At 34.3% G+C, this 7484-nt stretch overlaps 1 long non-coding RNA gene across 1 annotated transcript; it reads left to right on the forward strand.

Moving 5' to 3' along the window:
* Nucleotides 2735–4577, forward strand: LOC108662551. Its single transcript, XR_001928433.1, has 3 exons — nucleotides 2735–2820; nucleotides 3501–3569; nucleotides 4433–4577. It is a non-coding gene; the product is annotated as an uncharacterized LOC108662551 (long non-coding RNA).

Here is a 7484-nt window from a genome sequence, read left to right on the forward strand (position 1 = left end):
ACATTCATTTTAGGTGTGTGACCCATTAGGCTTCTAACATGTTGGCAATGAACTCAACATATAATTCTTAAGTTAAACTTAGAATTAGATAAATTTAAACTACTTTAAATTTATCATTAATCAAGTTAACTACCTAGAGTTCATAGACCAAGATTGGGATCTAGCAATCCATCATGGCCACCCAAATGTTAGAAGAGTCAAGATGGTTTGACTCAACTTTTCAGTGTAATTCATTCCCTCATCATATATCCTGAAGATGATAAGAGCATAGTGCAATGTCTACTCTTATTGATCTCCATATTCATTCTTAAAGTTTGATCATCTGCTTTATAAAGACTTATGAAACTCTTTTCATAATCTTCAATTCGCCTTGGCCAAGGACTTCAATAAGCTAATATCAACCAAGAACAACTAGGATATGTCCCCTACATCACTTGGGGTGATGATTCCTATCTTAACCACTCATTTGACTTCACATGCTTCATGCTATACCCAAAAGCATCCTGTTTTGGCATCCTTGGTTAGGAACTTGTAGGGATGAATCAAAGCATAGCACTCCACACATAAGACAACCTAGTGTCTCAAGTTTAGGGAGTATTTATACAACTAACACATGAGAAGTATTGCATAAACACTTGAGTGAAATACCAAATGCACTTCTCATGACGGATCATGTTCAGTGAACTTGCTCTCCTAGGCAAGCACCTACATTCTAGTTTCAAGTATCTGTATACTTTAACCTATGAGATCGGTTGCTTACTTCTTAAGTAAGGAACATAAAATGTACCAGTCTCTAAGTATCATTGATGTCCAGTCTCAATGTGTCAAGCCCGACTCTATCATATACTTGCCATGTCATTCACGTACTTGATAGCATGTCTGCATACTTGGATGCCTTGGAAAATCGTTAAAAGTTGGTATTGAACTTAGTGGTACAATTAAGTCAATTAAAGCCTCGAACTAGTCCAAATAGAGATTTTGGGATGTATTTGAGAGTTATTGAACCTTAGAATGTCTTAAAATTGTGATTTGGAGTTCGAGGATTAATTTGGAATCCAATCGAGAATTTTCATAACGTAGGGGCAAAATGATCATTTTGCCACAGAATTTATGAACTCAAGAATGAAAGCAAAACACACGTGTATTGGAGAAGAATTGTTGAAAGCCACACAAAAGCCACACAAAAGCCACACACTCATACCATTAAGTAAGTGTTCTTTATAGTACGAGAGGGAAAGCCATAAAAAATAAACAATGAAAAGTTAACTGACACTTTCAAGCCTAGTGCTTAGTGGCCTACAAGGCCATTAGAAACTACCCACTAAGGAACAAGACATAAATTGCAAAAACTGTAAAAAAACTGACACACTACAATATTAAAATAGCAACTGCATAAATGAAAAGAATTACGTGGCCAAGGCATGTGAAAATGGTCTTCTTCATTTTGCATGTTCTCAAGCTCGACTTGCAGCAAAGCTCTCTGGTTCCTCACGTTAAGCATCATTCTTTAACACACCTTCTTGAGGCTTAACTTGAAGAACTCCCAATCTTTCTCGAAACAACTTGAATTTGTCTTTTCCCAAGCTTTTGGTGAGAACATCTGCCAATTGATCATCAGTCCTGCAATGCTTGAGAAATATGTCTCCAATTTTGACAGCTTCACGTATATCATGGTATTTCACCCGTATATGCTTTGTTCTTCCATGGTGAACGGGGTTTTTAGCCATTGTTATAGCTGACTGATTGTCAACTAACAGTGTAGTGGCTCCTTGTTGATTGAAACCCAAGTCTTCAAGGATTTTCCTCAACCATAAAATTTGATTTGTAGCAGATGCAGCTGATATATATTCGGCCTCAGCAGAGGATTGGGCCACTACCTCCTGCTTTTTTGAGCTCCAAGAGAACACTGCACTTCCAAACGAAACACAAAAACCACTTGTACTTCAAGAGTCCTCTAAACTGCCTGCCCAATCACTATCTAAGAATGCTACAAGATCAACAACATCAGATCTTGTAAACTTGACACCATAACTTGAAGTGCCCTTTAGATACCTCAGTAATCTTTTTGCAGCAGTGAAGTGTGACTTGCATGGCTGCTGCATAAACCTTGACAAATAACTAACCAAGAACATGATCTCAGGTCTAGTTGAGCATATATATAAAAGACAGCCAATAAGACTTCTATATTCACCAGGATTACTGAGTTTATCACCTACATCAGTAGGTAATTTTTCATTGGCGACAAGAGCAGTAGCTATTGCCTTGTAGTTGTTCATTTTGAATCTTTTCAGGACATCAAGAATATAATTCTGCTGTGTTAAGTGAATACCATTCCTGGTCTATGATACTTAGGGCAAAATTGGAATGTTGGACAAGATTTTTGATCAAGTTTGACTGTTTGGAGCATAATTTGAATTTGAGAAGTGAAAAATTTCAATTTCGAGCATAAGGGTAAAATGGTCATTTCACATGTCCATGAGGACGTAATTGGAATTTTTGAAATTTTACACCACCGTGACACTTGTCAAGCCCATGAATTTCGCCTATTATCATTTTTATATCTTGGATAATTAAGGTATTATATGTGGTGGTAAGAGAATGCTTAATTGTTAAGTTTTAACCATGGACCAATCAAGTGATGACACGTGTCAAGTTTTTATTGTTTTATAATTTCCTTTATAAACTCAACATAAACTCTCCCATTCACTCTCTCATTGCCGTCCAAGCCAAAGAACAAAAGGGGGAAAAAATAGAAGAACCCTAAGGAGGAAAAATTCAAAAGAAATTCATTAGATTTTAGGAAAAACGAAGTGATCGGAGGTAAGATTTCGCGATTTAGCTTAAGATCTACCTTAACCATGCTTTCTTTTTCATTTTCTATAGTTGAAACTCAAGTTTTCATGATGGAAGCATGCTGGCCGAATCAAGAGGGGAAGGTTTTGAGGATGGGTTTTGCTAGATCTCATGTTATTTAGGCGTTTTTAGTGCTTTGTGATATTCGGTATGGAAAACAAGCAAGAAAATAACATGTTCTTCATCAAACCCTAATTGGTCGAATTCTATAGGAAATATTTTAAAGATGAATTTTGTCATATTTCACGTTATCTAGCTCGTATTTGATGATTCGTGATCTCGGATATCGAAAACAGTTATCAAAAAGTATAGTTCCTTTAGTAAATAACTTGAACGATAATGAAAAAATTATAGTAAATGGACTTAGAATTGATTTCTAATGAGGTATACGGACTTATTGGAGTACCGAAAGTGCAATGAATCTATTTGGAGTTGAATTGGATGTTTTGGCTAATTAAACAGTGTATAGTGCAAGTTAGGTCGAATACCATTTCAGTCCAACAACAATTGAACCTACATAGAACACCATCTTTAAGTGATTATTTGAACACTTCTCATTCAATTTCGTGCATTCATAAAGAGCCTGAAATACTCTTATAACAGTTTGGCATAAGTGTATTGAATTACTTGTTGTGCATTATGTATAGGTGGTGAACCCTTTGGTAAGTATAAAGATATCGTACCCGATGACCAGAAGTAGGAGTACTCCCATCATTGTGAGTAAATAGACAATCATCTTAACTATCTAAAGTTGTTTCTACTCGTTTTTATGTTTTAAAGAATAATGAGTTTAAATGGTAAATTATTATGTTTTAAAATTGAAGTGTTGGTTAAACGAAATCAGATTTATAACTTGTTTTGAAATTAAATACTGGTTTTGGAAATTGAGTAAGTGGAGACTATATACTCGTGTTTGATATATGGTTTGAATTGATGTCTTATGACAATGTGATGGCATGAATGGCAAGATTTGTGTTTATGTGGAATATATGAACTGTTTTGTTTTACCTTGATAGGCTGGGTAATATCATATTAGCAAGTCATACTGCCGAAATTTTATTGATTTGGTGGGGTAATTGATTAGCTTACTGCAGTGGGTGGGTTTTCGTGGACCTACCTATTAGAGGGACAAGGTAAACCCCATTATATTTTACCTTAGTATGAGAGGTGCGGAGGGTATCTCCTAAGGTAGTTTGGAGTTCAATTCACGCTGGACCACCACGTAAGGGTGAAACTCAGCCAACGCCAAGGAACGACTATGTTTTTAAACGTAAAAACATGTTTTATGTGCATATGTTAATTTAACAGCCTTGGTGGACTCGGTTGGATGCCCTGCGCAAGGTGTCATCGAGTACAAGTTTTAGCACGAGCCAAGTTTTTAAGAGAGTCATAAGCCTTGCTGATTATTTTTGATGAAATGTAATTGTTTTATATGCTTGAAATGAGTTTTAATGTTATGAATCATATTATGAATAGATGTTTTAATTGTCTCCATTTACTCGGCTTTAGATGTTATAGATGAACTTTGCTTACTCACTGGGTTTATAAAAACTCACCTCATTTTTTTTACCCATTTCAGGTTCAGAGCAGTCTGTAGACAGTCGATTTTGTCGAGGGTTTGCTTTTGGATTTGCACCCTTAAAAATCGTAGGTCTACAGTCCTGTTTATTTTTGTTATTTTGGGGCTCACATGTCATTGTAAAATATTTTTGTATACCCTGGCGCTGTGTTCTATTATGTATATGAATTTATTTCGTCATTACGCTACAGTACTTGTTTGCGTAGAATTTTATAAATATTGTTTTATATGAAAATAGAATATTTTATCCAATATTTTTATTTAGTTCTATTAGTTATAAATTCACTTTAAATGGATGTTTTAGATGCCTAAATTTATTTTTAGATATGAAATGTATATTTTTCATTTATATATTATATTTTTAACAGGTTTCAAAATTTTCGGATAAAATGACCAATATACCCCTGTGCAGTAGAAATTACTTTTTGATTGTCTTTGATTTGAAAATAGTCTATATTCCTTTAAAACATGATATTTAGTAACTATTGCTCATAGGGGAGGCGGAAAACTGATGCTAAAGCCTTGTGAGGTTTCGGTTGACATTCCGGGTAAAGTTTGTCTATTGGGACATCACGGCGGTTGTTACGAGCTCGAAAAGAGTACCGGATCGTGACACAATGATTCATTGACCAAGAACATTTTGAGATTACGCTTTGATGCATAAGGATCTCATAACTGCAACCCATTACAGTTCCCTTGCAAGGCATATTAATCTCATGGACTTCATCCAATTAAACTTATAACTTGTTATAATCGATGTCTTATTGATGACGAAAAACCTTTAATTATTCAACATGAATGATGTTGTTGCATGATTGGAATCAAGCCTTAACCAATCCCAATTGGCTGCAGGGCTCATCCCAACACTTTTAAGCTTGAAAAACTTTTTGTACAATATGAAATAGAAGGTTTCAAACTTGTTAAAGTTAAAAGGCACCAAGTAAGGAGAAGGTAGAGAGAGGTGGACAAAACACAAATATTTATAGTGGTTCGGTCCGCTTAACCTGCATCTATTGCCTTGATCTCCTAATCAAGGATTTTCAACCTAGCTTCATTAAACTAGTGGAATTGATAGCTTCTACTAGGTTTTTACAAGGTGAGCTTCTAACCCAAGTTCTAATCCCTTACAATAAATCTTAGAGTGTTTTGCACACTTTAATCAACCAAGAATTAAGAAGAAAAAGAAGTACAAGCAATCACCCTTGCTAATCTAAGATGTATACAATCAAGCTCAAAAAACTTTAACAAGAATAAGAATGCGAAACAAGTGTGTAAGAGAAAATTATTTTGCTTTTTAGATCAAAATGTGGTTTTCGTAGCTTCTCTCACTTTTCTTTGACCATCAGAAGACCTTTTTATACTTGGAAACTCAAATTTGACTGTTAGAGATCATTTTTAGCTGTTATTTTGTCTTTTAATATTTAAATTCAAAGTGTACTGGTAGTGATTTGTTAATTGATTAAGGGCAAGCATTAACCGATTAACTCTTCTCTATTTCCTTCAATGCTTTCTTGTGCTAACTAGTTACCTGTAGCTCTAATCGATTAAAGGCTTTCTATTTTCAAGCAATGTGTCCACTAGCTTTCTTTTAGTTGACTAGGTTGCCATTTAACTGATTTAAGCTTTTTTCCTTTTACCTTTAATTGATTAAAATGTCTTTCAACCGATTAAGAGATCTTCAAATTTGATTTCTTCATTTGGCACCCTTTAAGGGTAACTATCATTTTGGATTTGAATTTTGGCGCTTCTAAGTACTTCAAACTTTAGCTTCAACAGATTAGCCCTTTTGCTTAACCAATTAGCAAGCTTCTGTGTTTCGCTTCCAATACCTTCTTAATCAGTTAAGCCTTATGCTAACTAATTAAGGCTTTTTTGTTTCACTTTTATATAGCACTCAGATTTGCCTTAACCGATTAAGGCTTCTCATTAATTAGTTAATATTGTTCTATTTTCTCTAAGTTCTTTCTTTTTTGCCTTGTTAACTGATTAACTCATCTTCTAAGTAAGAAAGCTTCTTGATTTGCCTTTAATCATCAAATTTATTAAGGGAATTAAAATTTATCCTACACACTTAAGTAGTGAAGTTAGACATAAATTGAATAAGGAATGTTTTGTTATCATAAAATACACATGGAGTCAACATTCTCCACTTTTTTAATGATAACAAAACACTCTTAGATTAAAGTGTAATATCTATATGAATATTATATTTAGGTGTAGGTGAGGGATTGCTCCACTTTAATATGTGCATTAAAAAATAAAGAACTTAAATCTTTTGTTGCAAATTTAATATGTATGTGTGTGCACAAATTTTCCATAAATATCAACCATACATAAACGCGTAACAGCAAATTCATAAACACATAAACTAGTAAATTCATCAACAACAAAGTTCAAGCATTAGAAACAAAGTCATAGCAAAAGTATAAACTAGTAAACATAAACTAGTAGATATTGTTTTCCCTATATGTATCTTCCTAACTACTCTTAACTTACTAATTCTCCCCCTTTTTGTCATCATTCCAAAAAAGGGTGCTGCCTAGACTTAATTCCCATCAGAGTCTGAAGAGGGTGAGGACTCACCAGTATCAAAGTGCACATTCAAGGCTTTAAGGTATGATGAAGAGGAATAATTAGAAGGTGTAGAGGATGAGGAGTCAGATGCTGATGACATAATTTGAGGAGGTCTAGGTTTAGAAGGTGGTTTGACAATGAATTAGCAATTCTCATAGATTTTCTTTTTTTGAGAACTGTAGTCTTTGGTTGTCATTATCTTTTTACCTCTGCCAGAAGGTTTTTTAGGGATAGAATTAGTGATTTTCGTTTTGCCTTTGTTTTGATTTTTCTGTGCTATAATCTCTTTTTCCTTTTTCTATGTTACTTCAACTTCTTATTCCATCCTTTCATTTGCCTTTTCTTGATCAGCTGCAGCTTCCTTAAGTATTTCAGTAATAAAGTCAAAGAGCAATATCCCTTCAGATTCTTTAGGAGATTCTACATCTATTTTTAAAGCCTCTAGTTCTATTTCATTCTCATTCTTTTGCTCAACTTC

This window comes from Theobroma cacao, chromosome 6, assembly GCF_000208745.1.
Source record: "Theobroma cacao cultivar B97-61/B2 chromosome 6, Criollo_cocoa_genome_V2, whole genome shotgun sequence".
NCBI lineage: Eukaryota > Viridiplantae > Streptophyta > Magnoliopsida > Malvales > Malvaceae > Theobroma > Theobroma cacao.